The sequence below is a fragment of the Gouania willdenowi genome, unplaced genomic scaffold, assembly GCF_900634775.1.
Source record: "Gouania willdenowi unplaced genomic scaffold, fGouWil2.1 scaffold_350_arrow_ctg1, whole genome shotgun sequence".
NCBI lineage: Eukaryota > Metazoa > Chordata > Actinopteri > Blenniiformes > Gobiesocidae > Gouania > Gouania willdenowi.
The window spans coordinates 42,132-59,718 of NW_021145113.1; positions in this window are offsets into that span (position 1 = coordinate 42,132).

Consider the following 17,587-nt stretch of genomic DNA (forward strand, 5'->3'; position numbering starts at 1 on the left):
CCTGAGCAGCAAGGTAGGCTATGGAACCTCCTGTTTGATTATCGACACAGTTTTGCCACTGGCCCAAGTGATGTTGGTCAAACGCATTTGGTTCAACACTTTATCAAAACAGGGGATGCACAGCCTATCCGCCAGAGACCAAGAAGACTACCCAAAGCCCGGCAAGCTGCGGCTGATCAGATGATACAAGAGATGAGGGACGCTGGCATAATCGAGCCATCGGAGAGCCCATGGGTGTCACCAGTCGTAATGGTCTCTAAGAAAGATGGTGGCTCTAGGTTCTGCGTCGACTACCGACCGCTGAATGACAGGACTGTGAAGGACTCCTATCCACTGCCACGGATAGATGAGTCCCTTGATTATGTGGCCGGTTCAGCATGGTTCTCCTCATTGGACCTCCAGAGTGGGTACTGGCAGGTGGCCATGGCCCCAGAGGACAAACCCAAGACCGCCTTCACCACGGGACGTGGCTTATGGCAGTTCACCACCATGCCATTCGGACTATGTAATGCCCCGGCCACATTTGAGAGGCTAATGGAAAAGGTCCTTTTGGGGATGCCGCCTGAACGCTGCCTCGTCTACCTCGATGATCTCCTTGTCCACGGACCATCTTTTGACTCAGCATTTGAGGCCCTGGGGGAGGTACTAGAGCGGATTAACCGGGCCGGACTTAAACTTCACCCGGGGAAGTGCAAGTTTATGCGGCAGGAGATCTCCTTCTTGGGTCACAGAGTCAGCGGAGCGGGGATCATGACAGAACCAGACAAGGTAGCTGCTGTCAGGGATTGGCCAACCCCCACGGACGTTCACCAGCTGAGATCATTTTTAGGGCTCGCCTCCTATTACCGGCGTTTCGTGGAAGGGTTCTCTACTATAGGTGCCCCCATGTTTGACTTACTGCGGAAAGACAGACCTTACGTGTGGGGACCCCAACAGGATGCTGCCTTCCGAGAGCTGAAGCAGGCCTTGTGTAAGGACCCAGTGCTGGTCGCACCAAACGCAGCATTGCCGTTCATCCTAGATACAGACGCTAGCAACACAGGTCTTGGGGCTGTACTCTCGCAGCTGACCCCTGGTGGCGAACGGGTGGTTGCCTACCACAGCCGTACCCTGGATAAGTCAGAAAAGAACTACTGTGTCACCCGCAGAGAACTATTAGCAGTGATCGACGCAGTGAACCACTTCAAGCACATCCTCTGCGGCCTTCCGTTCACCATCCGCACGGATCACGCCGCTTTGAAATGGCTCATGTCTTTTAAAGAACCGGAAGGGCAAGTTGCCAGGTGGATTGAACAACTTCAGGCTTTTCAGTTCACCATACAACACAGAGCCGGAGAGAGTCATACAAATGCGGACAGCCTCTCCCGCCGACCGTGTGCACCAGGATGTCAACACTGCAACAGGGCGGAGGAGCGGGAAGCAACTAACCGACCGACTGGAGATGTGATCTGCCGGGCCCTGTTACCTGAAGATGTAAGGGGTTGGGGTGAGCTGCAGGCCGCAGATCCTGACCTCAAAATGGTCATAGAGTGGCTGGAGGCAGACAACCGGCCACCCTGGGACGATGTTGTGGCTCAGTCAGCTACTGTCAGAGGCCTGTGGTCCCAGTGGCCTGGGTTGGAGCTGCAGGGAGGAGTCCTGAAGAGATGCTGGCATGAGCCAGCCACCGGAGAGCCACGTTGGCAGGTGGTTGTGCCAAAGAACCACCGTGACAAAGTGTTGGAGGCACACCATGGGCTTCCTGGAGTGGGTCACTTTGGAGTGACAAAGACTTTGAGGCGGCTGAGACAAGCATTCTATTGGGGCAGGAGTCGGAGGGATGTTGAGGACTACTGCCGCCGCTGCGATTCCTGTACTGCCCGTAAGGGTCCCCAAGGTCAGTCACGTGCACCTTTACAGCAGCACCGGGTTGGGGCGCCTATGGACCGGGTGGCAGTCGACGTGTTGGGACCCCTTCCCCGTACCAGCCGAGGTAACCGGTTTGTTTTGGTCGCCATCGACTACTTTACAAAGTGGATGGAGGCGTACCCCATTCCGGACCAGGAGGCGACAACCGTGGCCGAAGCCTTGGTCCAAGGAATGTTCAGCCGCTTTGGGACCCCCTCGGTGCTCCACTCCGATCAGGGTCGGAATTTCGAATCGGAGGTATTCACCACTATGTGTAACCAGCTGGGCATCCGGAAGACAAGGACCACTCCCCTGCACCCACAAAGTGACGGGCTGGTGGAGCGTTTCATGCGGACCTTGGGCGCTCAGCTAGCCCTCACCACCGCTCCAGATCAGAGTGACTGGGACCTGCAGCTACCCCTCATTCTCATGGCCTGCCGCAGTGCGGTCCAAGAATCCACTGGCTGTACTCCTGCTTTGCTGATGTTGGGCAGGGAGCTTAGAACACCACCAGAGCTGGCCTATGGACGACCACCCGATGCACCAGATGCCATGGCTGGGCCAGAGTATGCCAGGCAGTTACAGGACCGCCTAGAGGCGGCCCACGGATTTGCCCGACGTCAGGCTGAACAGGCAGGGGTCCGTCAGAAAAGATGCTATGACCTGCGAGCCAAGGGGCAGGACTTCCAGGCTGGGGACCTCGCCTGGGTGTATGGACCCAAGAGAGTGAAAGGCCGCTGCCCCAAACTGGACAGCAACTGGGTTGGGCCCTGTTATGTGGTGGAGAGAGTTGGAGAAGTTGTGTATCGAGTCAAACTGGCTCCCAGAGGTCGCACGGTTGTGCTGCACAGGGATAGGATGGCACCATACCGGGGGAAGCAGCAACCCGCCTTTCCAGTGACAACCTCTAGGGCACGGGTGAGATCGTCACATCGCAATAGGGCCCCACCGAGGCGGCGTCAGGATGTGCCACCAGGAGAGGCTGTGACACCGCTTGGAGCCCTGGTGCCTAGGGACAATGCCACAACCATTGGGACCCTGCTGTTGGATGGTGGAATCAGAAGGTCGCAGAGGGAACGGCGCCCTCCGGGTCGCTTTCAAGACTTTCTTCTTCCTCGGGGACGAGGAATTAGAGGGGGGGGCTGTGTAGCGACCCTGCAGGACTTTGGGGGGGATTGATGGGAAGTTGTGGGGGAAGGAGTTGCCCTAGTTAGTCAGGATAGGCCAGTTTTGTTTGGAGCGGAGGGATCAGGGTAGTGTGGGGTGAAGAAGGCGGAGGGAGACGAAAAAGAGGAGAGAGTCGGGGAGGAAGAAAAAGCGAGACGCCACGACGAGTTGCCAGCCGAGTTAGCTCTCCGTTTTTGTTATTTTCGGCACTCCTCCAACCCAGTATTAGCCTGTTTTTGAGGGTAATAAAACCCGGTTCACCCGGTTAAACGGCAGCCACTCTGTGTCCTCGTCATTCGGCTAGTTAGCCCCGTAGTGTCGGGCCGCAAACGCCACAATATTATTACTGATTGTTTTAAGTTTAAAGCACTTTCGCTATTTTTAAGTTTTTATAGCCCCTCCCATAATTTTGCCCGGGACTGGAACCGAGGACACGTCTGGACTTGTTTGTCAGAACAGTTGAAGAAACAGTCCATTTTGATGGTTTTCCTGGGCTCGGACATTTTTTACCCCAGTTTACAGTCGATAGACAGCAAATATCCACACAAACTGGTGAGTTAAATCTTTTTATTTCAACTTTAAGCAAAAATGTTTTTATGTTACATAATTACGCAAATTCGCATGCTAATTAATCTACTGAAAATGCTTTTCAGCACATTTTTTCTCTTCATTTTTGTTGGTTCTTATTTTATACGGTACACAGTGGCTTGTCTCTGTCAGTCTCCGACTGGCAATGATTCTCCGCACCACGCATGTTAGCATGCTGCTACTGTTAGCATGAGGAGTACACGACGGCAAAGGCAAGTTTCAGACATGAACATCACTCCTTTCGATTTAAGACAGCGGATCAGCGCCGTTAGCGTTTACTAGAGGCCGCTCTAAACTCGGGCGAGTCCATGTTGTAGCTAACGCTAGCTTCGATCTGCAGCCGCGAAAGGCCCCACTGTGGCGGTGAGCTCTGCTATTAATGACCCTGGCATAGACCGGTAACCAGCGGGATCCACACGGTGCCCGCAGGCAGCTACATTGTGAGGTTACGAATTCCCTTGTATTGTATAACGTGATTTTCAGCGGATGTTTTGGTGACTGGTGGGTAAACAGCGTACATTTTATGCAAATCATTTTTTTTTTAATGCCTGAAATGACATGTGAAAAAATATGAAAACATTAGATTAAGCAGAGGAATGGAGCTAAATTTGGATATTCCAGAAATTGGGCAAAATAATTGTGGAAAACAAACATAGGAAGTACTGAAAATTTCATCAAAACATGCAGTTAAATGTGAGAAAATATTATAATATATATTAGGCCCTCTCTGACGTGTTGCCCCAGCAGCATTGCTGGATTGGTCAAATACAGAGGACAAACTTCATTGTACAGTTGTATAATGACTATAAACCATACAAATTCCCAAAATGTGTCTTAGTTTTTTAATTTGGAAATATAACTTGTACTCAAAAAAAAAAAATATTTCTAGAAATACAATAATTGACCTTTGTACTTGTGTTACTCTCCACCAACAGGTTCACTCACTGACTCTTCTTTTCCCCTCTGTAGAATGCTGCGGATGGTGACCTTGAAATCCCCATAGGAATCATCTTCAATGGTGAAAACGGAAGTCCAGAGAAGAACTGAACCCCTCCCAAGTGGGGATCCTTCCGGAGGGCAATATGGTAATGGGTCCCATCTGCAGTCTTCCTTTGACAATGGGTCTCCTGTTTGGACTGACTTATGCACTACACTTGGAGTACCCAAAGTGCCTGAAGAGCACATTCCTCTTCATTCAGCAGATTATGCTGAATCTGGGAAGAAACGATCCTCCTCCAAAACTGCAAAGGCTGAAAAATCAGCTTGCTATGTATGCATAGATGCATTGAATGTTCACTCAAAATCAGAAAGTCATTATTTTATTTTATTTTTTTTGTCTTTTGTTTTTGGCGGATGGGAACATTCCTTTTTCCATAGGTTTTTATTTAGATTTGTCATATGGGTAAAAATGTTAAAATTATTGTGAGTGTTTACTGTTACAACCTCTTACCCAGTGTGTCGCACAAAAGTTCTCTGTTACTACTGTTATACAGTTTTATGTGTTAAAAAGGAATTTTAGAAAGAAAATGTTTTCTTGGAAGTCAAATGTGTTTTAAAGAGACTGCATCGAGACCACAATTAATGTTTAGAAGTGGCTTTGAACTACTAAAATGTAGTGTTTGTGAAAGGAATGTTTTTTAGAAACACGATGTGTGCAAATTGTAGGACTGTTCACAGGAAAACTGAATTATTGTTTTTGTTATGAATAAAAAGGTTTTCAAAATACCTTTTGTAGTCATTGGCGACTGTACTAAGAATAAAAATACTTTTTTTTATTGATAGTACTAGAAGTATTGAGTGTTTGCCTTGACATGTTAAGTTAACTTTAATTAAACATATGAGCTTTATAGTTGCACTACGCAAACAAGTGACTTTTATAATATTGGCACTACTTAAACAATTGAGTTTTCTATTAGTACTTCCCGTAATGATTTAAGTTAATCATACTTAAACAAATTAGTTTTGAAATATTGAATACTTAAACACATTACCTGGCTATGACTCAATATAGTAAGTTGTGACATTTTTACTTTTGAGTTCACTCTACTAAATCATTTAGTTTTTTTTTGGGTCAATAACTCAAACCATTTGAAGGGAATCGGTTTCCTCAAACGATTTAAGTGTTCTGAACTTATCCGGGTTTACAGTGAATGATGCTGCATGGTGAGGACCAATGATGCTGCACGGTGAGGACCAATGATGCTGCATGGTGAGGACCAATGATGCTGCACGGTGAGGACCAATGATGCTGCACAGTGAGGACCAATGCTGCTGCACGGTGAGGACCAATGATGCTGCACGGTGAGGACCAATGATGCTGCAAGGTGAGTACCAATGATGCTGCACGGTGAGGACCAATGATGCTGCACGGTGAGGACCAATGATACTGCAGGTCAGGATTGCTGGAGAAGTGATGTTCTGTTAGACTGCTGAGTAGTAATGCTGGGTGTGTGCATCAGTGCATAGTAAAAATATGTCTATTTATATTTATGTTGTTACGGCTGAATTTACGGTTGACCTCATTTGGAGACATGATTTATTGCTCTGGTTGAATGATGGAGTCCAGGCGGAGCATTGATGGTTTTATAAAAAAGATTTATTATAAGATAAAATAAAAAGGAGTAAAGAAGAAGCTTCCATCCTGAAAGAATGAAAAACAAAGGCTGGTGGCAAAGCAAAAATGCAAAACCCGTTCAAGACCCGTTCCAACGCTCTGACTAACAGTTTCAAAGCTTAGGCTTTTTATACAGATAAGAGCAAAGTTCCACTCTGGGGTAAGGAGGAGGGGAGAGTCAGATGCCCAATAGTGGAAAGATTTGAGGATGATGAAGACGTATATGTTATGAAGAAGATGTGGCGCCACTCTTATCTCCTTGATAGTGTGTGCTGCATGCGAGCAGAGACTCTGGCCTTGGCTCTGTGCACTGAGTACGCTCTGTACTGTTTAATCATGATTCAGTTGTTCAAAAGTGTAATGGAGTAATAGAGTCATCATGTATTAAAACATGACAAATTGTACACATGAACATACATTTGACGATATGATGATGAATATAAAAATGACCATAACAATGTATAAACATAATAAATATGTTTTCAATGTGTCCGGTCTGGATGTGATGTTTTTTAATCACCCCTTTTTTTAAAGAAAATTAAAAAAAAACTCAAAGCAATACATACTGTATACAATACATATTAACACATTTTTATACAATGTTTTAGTTAATAAAATTTTACATTAGGGAAAAAACTATTTATGGAACTACATAAACATATATTGTATCTACACATACATATGATGGTGTACTGTATAAATATTGTCAATCAATGCAGTTATTGACTACAAATTACCAAAAATCCCAGATATGTCAATGGATTCAAATTGCCCACCACTAACTTCTGGAATAAACTGAGTTTACATGAATCATGTGATGGTCAAGCATTTTGGACTTTGTCGTACCAAAGCAGTGACCCCCAACAGAATCTGTATCCCCTGCTGTGGGAGCGCGCATGAAGGGCGGAGCTACAATTCTGTGTTTAGATATCAGTTTAGCTTATTATCAAAACTAAATGTGGATTGTTACGATCATGCTTTGATTGTTAAAGATGGATAAATATTCATGGTTTCTTTTTTTTAACATACGATAATTTAACGTTATTTTTAGAACATCTAATTTCAACTTAATCTAAATCTAACAACAAAACCATGTATGTAAACAGAGACAAAACTGATATAATCCAGACAGTAAGATTAACAGTAAAAAGACAGTTTGAGCTAAATACACTAAATCTAAATCGTTAACAAATAAAAAAAATTATATTTTACATATTAAACTTAATACACATTAAACAACTCATATACACTTAATAAATCAAATAAAGCAGACACAATAGACCCCTAAATGATATATAATTTGATAATAATAATAATAATAATAATAATTATAATAATAATAATAATAATAATTCTATTCTGTACATCACGTGTTGCTCAAGTTAAATATTCATAGCTCTGCTTGACAATGTCATATATTCTCCTTTTTCTATGAAAGTGTAATGTTGCTAGGCGACCAGCCTGCTAAAGAAACGTTAGCTAAATACTCTCTGGGTTCTAGACTCAAACACGCTGTAATTCAGTTTTTAGATCAATGTGTCCAACTTGTGATACAGTAAAATCAACACCACTGTGAACATTTGAACACACTGTAAGACTCAGATCCACCTTTTTCACTCAATGATGTTCTGATGAACTTACTGCAGCACTGCCAACAGTAGTTGTTGATGTAACTCACTTTCCTTTACACAGGAGATCTGATCTTTAGATATTGAGGTATTTTTTTAATTCACCCTATTTTTCAATGGATTCACGTCAAATTTGCATGTATTATTGACCCCAAGATGAGCAAAAAGTTACATAATGACCCTGCGCAAAACCAAACAGGAAGTCAGCCATCTAGTCTGTCAGTCTCACAAAGGACTCAGAGACAGGTCTGTCTGTCTCTCTGTCTGTGTGGCTGTCTGTTTTGGCTGTGTGTCTGTCTGTCTGTGTAGCTCTGTGTGTCTGTCTGTCGGTGTGTCTGTATGTGTAGCTGTGTCTGTCAATCTGTCTGTCTGTGTAGCTGTGTGCGTCTGTCTATCTGTCTGTGTAGCTGTGTATGTCTGTCTGTCAGTGTGTCTGTTTGTCTGTCTGTCGGTGTGTTTGTCTGTCTGTGTCGCTGTGTGTGTCTCTGTCGGTGTGTCTGTCTGTCTGTCTGTGTAGCTGTGTTTGTCTGTCTGTGTGTGTCTGTCTGTCTGTCTCTGTGTGTGTGTTTGTCTGCATGTCTGTCTGTCTATGTGTCTGTCTGTGTGTCTGTCTGTTTGTCTGCCTGTCTGTCTGTGTGTCTGTCTAAGTGTCTGTCTGCCTGGCTGCCTGCCTGTCTGTGTAGCTGTGTGTGTCTGTCTGTCTGTGTATCTGTGCGTGTCTGTCTGTCGGTGTGTCTGTCTGTGTATTTGTTTGTCTAAGTGTCTGTCTGTGTGTGTGTGTGTGTGTGTCTGTCTTTCTGTGTGTCTGTCTGTCTGCCTGCCTGCCTGCCTGCCTGTCTGTCTGTGTCTGTCTGTGTGTCTGTGTAGCTGTGTTTGTCTGTCTGTCTGTCTCTGTGTGTGTGTCTGTCTGTCTGTCTGTCTGTCTGCCTGTTTGCGTGTCTGTCTGTGTGTGTCTGTCTGTCTTTCTGTGTGTCTGTCTGTCTGTCTGCCTGCCTGCCTGCCTGTCTGTCTGTGTCTGTCTGTCAGCCGGTCTGTCTGTCTGTCTGTCTGTCTGTGTCTGTCTGTCTGTGTAGCTGTGTTTGTCTGTCTGTCTGTCTGTGTGTGTGTTTGTTTTTTTTTCTGTCTGTCTGTCTGTCTGTCTGTCTGTCTGTCTGTCTGTGTGTGTGTGTGTGTGTGTGTGTGTGTGTGTGTGTGTGTGTGTGTGTGTGTGTGTGTGTGTGTGTGTGTGTGTGTGTGTGTGTGTGTGTGTGTGTGTGTGTGTGTGTGTGTGTGTGTGTCCGCCTGCCTGCGTCTGTCTGTGTGTCTGTGTCTATCTGTATGTCTGTCTGTCTGTCTGCGTAGCTGTGTGTGTCTGTCTGTCTGTGTAGCTGTGTGTGTGTGTCTGTCTGTCTGTCTGTCTGTGTATACTGTGTGTGTCTGTTTGTCAGTGTGTCTGTCTGTCTGTGTAGCTGTGTGTATCGCTGTGTCTGTCTGTCTGTCTGTCTGCCTGTTCTGCGTGTCTGTCTGTCTGTGCGTTTGTTTGTCAAAGTGTCTGTCTTTCTGTGTGTGTGTGTGTGTGTGTCTGGTTGTCTGTGTCTGTCTGTCTGTCTCACAGAGGACTCAGAGACACTGAGGAACCATAGGACCAACATCTAAACCCAGGATACAGAGTGTCAGTGAAGGAGGTACAGACGGTGTGGATGAGTGTCATAGAGTCAGAGGAGACTTCATAGAAGGACAGACGTCCATCAGGACAGTCCACATACACTCCTACTCTACCAGAGGAACCACAGGGACAGGAGGTATGTGTGTATATGTTATTGTGAATGAAGGAGTAAAAATCACTGTAGCATCTCAGACTCCAGGACTGATTATTAGATCCAAACCTACAATCATTACTGTCTCCTTTCCTTCTGATTCCTCTGTAACTCACTGCTATATAAACATCTCCATTCCTCTCCACCTCCCAGTAACAGCGACCAGTCAGACCAGTACTACACAGAACCTGATAGTAATCAAATCTGTCCTGATGATCACAATAAAGCTCCTCCTCCTTCACACATGTCACCATCCTGTTGTTGTCAGACAGTCTGAGGTTTCTGTTGATGGAGTTTGTGTCGAGGTGAATGTGACAGAAATCTGATGAGACACAAAGAAACAACAGTTGATCATGTGATGCTTCATTCTCTCTGTATCACTGACATGTTCATTCACTCAGAGCTTCATGAGGACACTTTGAATGAACACACACACACACTTACACTTCCTTACACCAGCTTTGATCCTCTGCTCTCCTCCATGGTCCGCCCTGCAGGAGCAAACACAGGCAGTGATTTACACACCTAAAGAGTCCAAAGTGCTGCTCAGAAACCTGATGCCATCTCCATCAAGCTCTCCATGTTTCTACTGGTTTGTCTTCAACAGCTTCACCTTCTTCATCTCCTTCAAAGTGTTCCTTTCTTCATCCTCACTGATTGGTTCCACCTCCTCTGATCTTAACTATACACTATTATATATATGTATATATACACTATTTGGTCACCTAGGCTGAAATCCATGTGATCTAACGTATTGATCACATCTAATCTGTCTGTGTTTACAAACATACAAATATCATCATAAATCAGGTTGATCAACAGTAACTGAATTTTCAGCAGGGCCACAGGAAGTAGTGGTGCTGGGGGTGCTGCAGCACCCCCTATTGGTGAGAATGTAGGCGTTTAAATGTAGTCTTTGAAAAATATTTACCACAATTTATAAATTCCTTATGAATCGCGGATACAGGCGGCCGAAATGAGTTTCCTTCGCAGGGTGGCTGGGCGCACCCTTCGAGATAGGGTGAGAAGCTCAGTCACCCGGGAGGAGCTCAGAGTAGAGTCGCTGCTCCTTCACGTTGAAAGGAGCCAGCTGAGGTGGCTCGGGCAACTGTTTCGGATGCCTCCTGGTCGCCTCCCTCGGGAGGTGTTTCAGGCATGTCCTATTGGGAAGAGGCCTCATGGAAGGCCCAGGACACGTTGGAGGTGTGCGTGGATCGGAAGGTCTGGGCATCTCTGCTGAGACTGCTGCCTCCGCGACCCGGCCCCATATAAAGCGGAAGAAGATGGATGGATGGATGGATTTTAATTTAATTATTTTTTGGCCTAATCAACACGGGTTCACGTTGACATTTGAAGACATGGGTACGCAGCACCATGACCCAGAAAAGACTCACATACCTTTCTCTGATGCACGCCCACACACAGATTCTGAACTCTCTGAACATTCGTCCCCTCATGAGAGACTTTATCTCCACTCCCCCAGAGCGCACCTCCACATTTGGACACCTGTAACCATGGTAACCCTCCCTGCAACTCAAAGTAAGAGCATGGTGCCACCGTACACTTTCATATCTATTCATACAGTTTAACGTCACACTACAGTATTTTTACAAGGTGGTGGTGATGGAGATGGAGTTTGTTATTATGATTGTGTGTTCTGTGTGTAATGGATGTGGAGAGTTGTTAAATAATGTTTAAAAAGTCAGATTATTTTCTTGTGGTGTGCATAAAAGGATTTTGGAGTCACGTGACATAAACATAGATGGTGCAGTGACTCAGGTTCATGTCAGATGATCTAATCTATTACATTGTTATAGTGTTATTGAGAAGTTTAGATAATAGTGCATATATTCATCTGAGAACTGATGATGTCTGTGCGTTACAGACCCTGGCTGTGAGTGTGCACCAGGGGCGTAGCACCACATTTTGGGCCCTGGGTACAAACCATCTTGTTGGGCCCCTCCTGTAACTTTTAATATCTACACTTTTTTTCACCTGGAAACTATACTAGTATTCTGATATAAACTTTATTTTTTTGTATTTTATTTGAACTAGATTTATATATTTGAGAAACTTAAAGTACAGGATACAGTTATTTGATATTTACTGTATTTTTATTTGTATTGTGTATTTGAAAAACAATAATTCAAAAAACTTTAAAAATAGAATTGAATCAGTTTTTACCTACTTTTTAACCAATTACTAGACATTTAAACCCCATTTTAATTCCAGGCTGACCCCACATGGGGTCCCGACCCTAAGATTGAAAAAAACTGCAAGAACTTAATGACTAATGGTTTGTTGATTACTGAGGAAAGACATGCTGCTTTTTATCTCCTGCTCCACGTCACATCCACAGTTCAGACTGTAGCAGCACATGTGGGTCGTACCATTTGTACTGTTTTTAAGGGGGTGGTAACTAGGTTCCTGATGCAGCAGGAATCATTGTTTTTAGTGCAAAACCAGTTAATTCTCACAGAGGGCCCATTTCATTCCAATATATATATATATATATATATATAAACATCCTTCTGAGCCAGAGTCAGACCCTTTGTAAAACCCAGCGGGTGTGTATAACTTAGTTCACTGGTGAATAATTAATTTTTTTTAAACATTAGTTGCTTTGGAATTATGATATTACAAGTTAACTGTTTATGGTTTTTGAGCAGAGAGATGGTTTATTTATTTGTATAACATTAATAAGATTTTTTTTTTTGGGGTGATTTTAAACATTCTTTGCTTTTGGCTCGTATATGTTAGACATGAATCACTTGTTAGTGTTTATGGTCAGTGTTTAATATGGTCAGTAGTTTGTTAAGATTATTGTGATTTTGACTTTGTTTTTTCAGATCAGAGTTGACTTACAAGTAATAGACATTCATGATTAGTTGTTTGTGTGTTTTACTTTATTTTCATTTCTACTTTTTCCTCTAATTAGAGTTAACATACTGATAATGAACAATAACTTTGTTTGTGTTTTTGCTGTTGTTTAATAGGATTACAGTAGTTATTTGGGGTAATAATCACAATATCAAACATTAATTAATTTGTTTAAATGGGTTTTTTCTTTCGTTTTTATGTCTTTGTCCTTCATGTATTGAGTAAAAATTCTCTTAATAGTTATAACTTGTAGTTTAAATAAGTTTGGTAGTTGTACATATTTTTATTCTTTTTAGTTTTTGAATGTGGATAATATCACATACTAAATCATAATTCTCCCTTTAGATATACATTTGTCTTTTGAATTATAATACATTACAATGAGAAACAAATATTTAAACAAACCTTATTGTTTCATATAGCGTTGTAAAAGTACATTATTCCATAGAACAATTAAAAGAGACGGGATTATTTTTATTAAGGGATTAATAGTAAACAAATAATTTACTCGATCTATTGATTGACTGTATATAGTGATTATTTCAAAAACATAATAATTAAAAATAAGACATCAATACATATTCACAGAAGTTTAATTTACTAACCTCTCAACACTTCTCTTTAATAAATAACAATAATAATCTTGATAAAATATATTTATGACTTTGTATCTAAAACTTCAACATAATTCATATAAATGTACAAATATATACACTAACACATACAATTACACACCCATGTATCAATGATAAATAGAGATTGATAAAATACATATACACCTATACATATATATCTACACATAAACACACATGAAAAAAGAAGAAAAAAAAGAAAAGAAAAAGAAACATAGATTTGAACATTAGCTGAACAACTTTACACAAATAATTAACGCTAGAAATAATAATCAAAATACTTTAGTTTAAAGATATTTTTATTACTTTAACTTTTACAACTAGAATATGCTAAAAAGAAAATAAATGAATGAATGAAGGCTGACACACAAATAAATATAAAAAATGAATGAATTAAATGAAGAAATAAGTAAACAAATACTTAAAGAAGTCAATAAATAACTTGATCTCCAAAGCCACCAAATATGACAACACAAAATACTTTTGTTTTGAAGACAATTTACCAAAAACCTTGGGTATTGCTAAAATAAAATAAAAAATCAGGACAACTTTAGTTTTTTGAAAATAGCCAAACACACATTATAAAACCTTATAGACTCAAAATGGCTACATCCAGATAGTTTTGATTATGTTAAACTCAGAAGAAAGAACAAACTGTTTCCAACAAGAACACGACACCGAAATAGATAAAACCAGGAAATAAATATCAGCCTATTGCAAAACAGAAATTACAAAGCGAAGCAAAGGTACTGAAAAGAAATGCTGAAGAGATAAAATTGTTGAACGCTAGGGTTGAACAGCTGGAACAAAAGGAAAGAGAGAAAGATGTCATCATCACAGGCCTAAAGATAAAACCCAGGAGCTATGCGAGTGACGAAGAAACAAAATCGATTGAACAACAGGTCATTGACTACTTGGAGTCGAAGGACATTTTCCTGAACCCTGACAACATCAACTCCTGCCATCTCCTGCCAAAGAAAAATGATAACAGAGCTGTAAAAATAACCTTCACGAATATGAAATTCAAAGGACAACTCCTGAGGCAAGGAAATAAACTCAAGGGAACGAAGGTGTACATCAACGAAAACCTGACGAAACAAAATGCAAGCATTGCATGGAAGGCACGCCAAATAAAAAAAGGAGGAAAGATTGTGAAGACGTGGTCAAAAAACTGCAGGATTTACATCCTGGAAGAAGAGGACGGAAAACCATTTCTCATCAAAACGATGGACAACTTGGGAAAATGCGAAGGATCCACCTAAACAACAACACTACTGATGGTAATCATGGATATGGACCCAGATCTATATAAACACTGGAAACAAAACTCAGACTGTGATTATTTTACAGAGACAGAATTAAATGTGGAAACCAAGAGTAAAAAAGGTCTGTCATTTATTCATTTCAATTGCTAGGTGGTGGGGTGATTAAGGATTACATTAAATTTAAATTCAAAGTGTTTATTGTCATATGTGCAGTTAGAAACACGTTTTCTTGTACAATGAAATTACTACCTTGCTTATGAACTAAGATATAATAATGTGTTTATACAAGTTAAATCTAACAGTAGAAAATACAACACTGCCATTAGAACTAACAACAGCAGTTAGAAACACGCTTATGAACTAAGATATATTACATTAAAATACCACCTTGCTTGTGAACTAGGATATAATAATGTGTTTATACAAGTTGGATCTGACAGTGGAGAATACAACACTGCCAATAGAGCTGACAACAGCTGAATTAGCCTTGATGTAGAGACAAAACAAGCTGCAAACTTGTATGTCCAAAAGAGACATTCCCGAGTGGTGACATTATGGATGAAAAGGGAAAAACCTTCCAAACACCTTCGAAAGAGGAACTGTTCTTGAACTGGAGGAATGCTAACAACGTCTGGCAGGGAACAAGGCCAACACGAACAACGATAGAGAGGAGGAGGACAACACAGATGAGAATACACAAAAAAGGACTGTTCAACAACTCAAGAATGTTTGACCAGAGAGACATATAAACCCATGTAAATTTGCGATGTTAAAACAGGGGACGGGACCCGGATAAGCAAACTGCTTCTCTCGTCTCCTTTTTCGGCATGTACAAAAAAGAAAAAAAACAAATGAAAAAAAAAAAGTGAATGTAACCATGTCGGAAATAAACTGAATAAATAAAAAATAAATAAATGAAATAATAATAATAATAATAATAATAATAATAATAATAATAATAATAATAATAATAATAATAATAATAATAATAATAATAATAATAATAAATAATAATGTCAATATAAAAATGAAATAAGAATAATAATAAATAATCTAAATGAGACTGATCTGGACATGCCATCTACCAGTGGCTGTTCGTGATTGGTAGATGACCGTTGCTATGGATACTATGCACAAATACAGAATGAACTCTCCTTCAAAAGGAAACACTGAAAAAACTCTGCTGCTGGGAAAAAGACTAAACTAAAGTGTTCTAATCATTTGCTGCTGATAAAACAAGTAAAGACTGAAGGACACACATGCTGATGCTGCTAAATAATAAACTCTGAATAAATGGAGACTTTGAACCACGAGGAATGAACTTTGACCCTGAACATTGAACATTAATATTACATGGAAGCTTAGTGGTGGTGTCTGCTGGTCTCTTAATGGTTTTTTTGGTGTATGTTAACATGAAACACATTAGTTTAGAAATCATTAAATCAAAACTATATGTTAAATTCCCATAAGGTTTTATAGATAACGCTAATAATTCTGTAATTTGTCTCATGTTTAATTGAAAAACTAATACATTAATGAAATAAGATAAAATACTGTTGTATGATGCTCGAAAATGTAGGTGTGATGTGACATTCCATGATAAACCCCTGAATGAAATATTGATGTAAGATGAAATACAGAAGGATATAATAGGGTAAAATGAAATAAGATAGGACAGAATTAGGGTAATCCTAATATATAGCATAAATTAGGATGTTGTAAAATGCTTAGAGGAGGCAAGGAGATGTGATTTGCAATGATAAAGATACTCTGAACATATTGAAATGTGTAGTGGCTAAATAGTTATGAAATGTGTTGAAACAATATAACTGCAACAGCTGTGGTTAACCAAGTAGTAAGGCATAAAACTTTCCACGGGAAGTGGACAATATCTAGCTTTGAAAATTTTTAGATGTGTGTGTGGTCAGGTACAGTACAGACCACAATGTTGGAGGAGGCTGCTATATAAGCCTTGTAGAATGATTGTTCAGGGCCTTAGCTTTTTTGGTGTTCAAGGTCTTGTATTGAGCTTGCTCTGAGAACATTTTGTTAGAATCTTTTTATATAATCTTTGTTTTTGTATTACTTTTTGTAAACCATATAATAAACAGCATTATTATAAAAAAGAAGTCTTCCTCTCCTATATCCTGGGATCGAAGCCCGTGGGCTTGAGGACGCACTCCCAGACCTCTGGTAAGAGCAAGGAGACCACACATGGTCCATAGGGATCATGTGGTGTCGTAAAACCTTGTAGACACACATCTCATCTCTAAAAGGGTAGAATACTCCTGTGGCAACAGCTCACACCCTGATCAACCTTAAATATTGAGTAAAGGGAGATTAAGCAAAAACGTAGGCTTGAGATTAGAATCTGTAGCTCTCGGGCTATAGTTAGAGATCTCATTATAAGCTTTTGCGCTCCACATGCCAAATACACACACACACACACACACACACACACACACACACACACACACACACACACACATAGAGATATATATGTATCTGTGGGTGAATGAATAAGAATGATGTCATGCTGTATCTATGGGAGAAATGTGTTGTGAGTGTGAGTGTGCTCGTGGGCGTGTCATAGAGTGATTGATTGATGGATGATGACACTTTATGTATAACTGAGAGAAACGTGTTGTGAGTGAAAAATGTACCAGGGCGTGTCTTTGAGTGAATGATCATGTGATAGAAGGATAGCTGTTTGTACACATATATACATACACACATACATACACATATACATACAGACTTACACACAGACCAGTTTTTGTTTAATTCTTTAAATATTTATAATTTAAGATGGGTTAGGATTTTTTTTTTAAGGAATTACTAAAAACTTTTTCTTGTTGATCATATGTTGATATTTTTGAAATGACAATTAGAATAACTTCTGGATATCATATTTATAGATTTCATACTGTTTTCTTTCTCTTGATGAATAGAGTTGATTGACTTTATTTTTTTGTAACACTCCCCAACACTTTACAGTTGTAGCTTGAATAAAAGTCGTATTTTTTAGTTAAAAAGTAAATGAACAAATGATCTTAATAACAGACATGGATAACATTATTTCATATATTGAAGAATCATATATACTGTATAGACCCTGGCCCAGAATGCA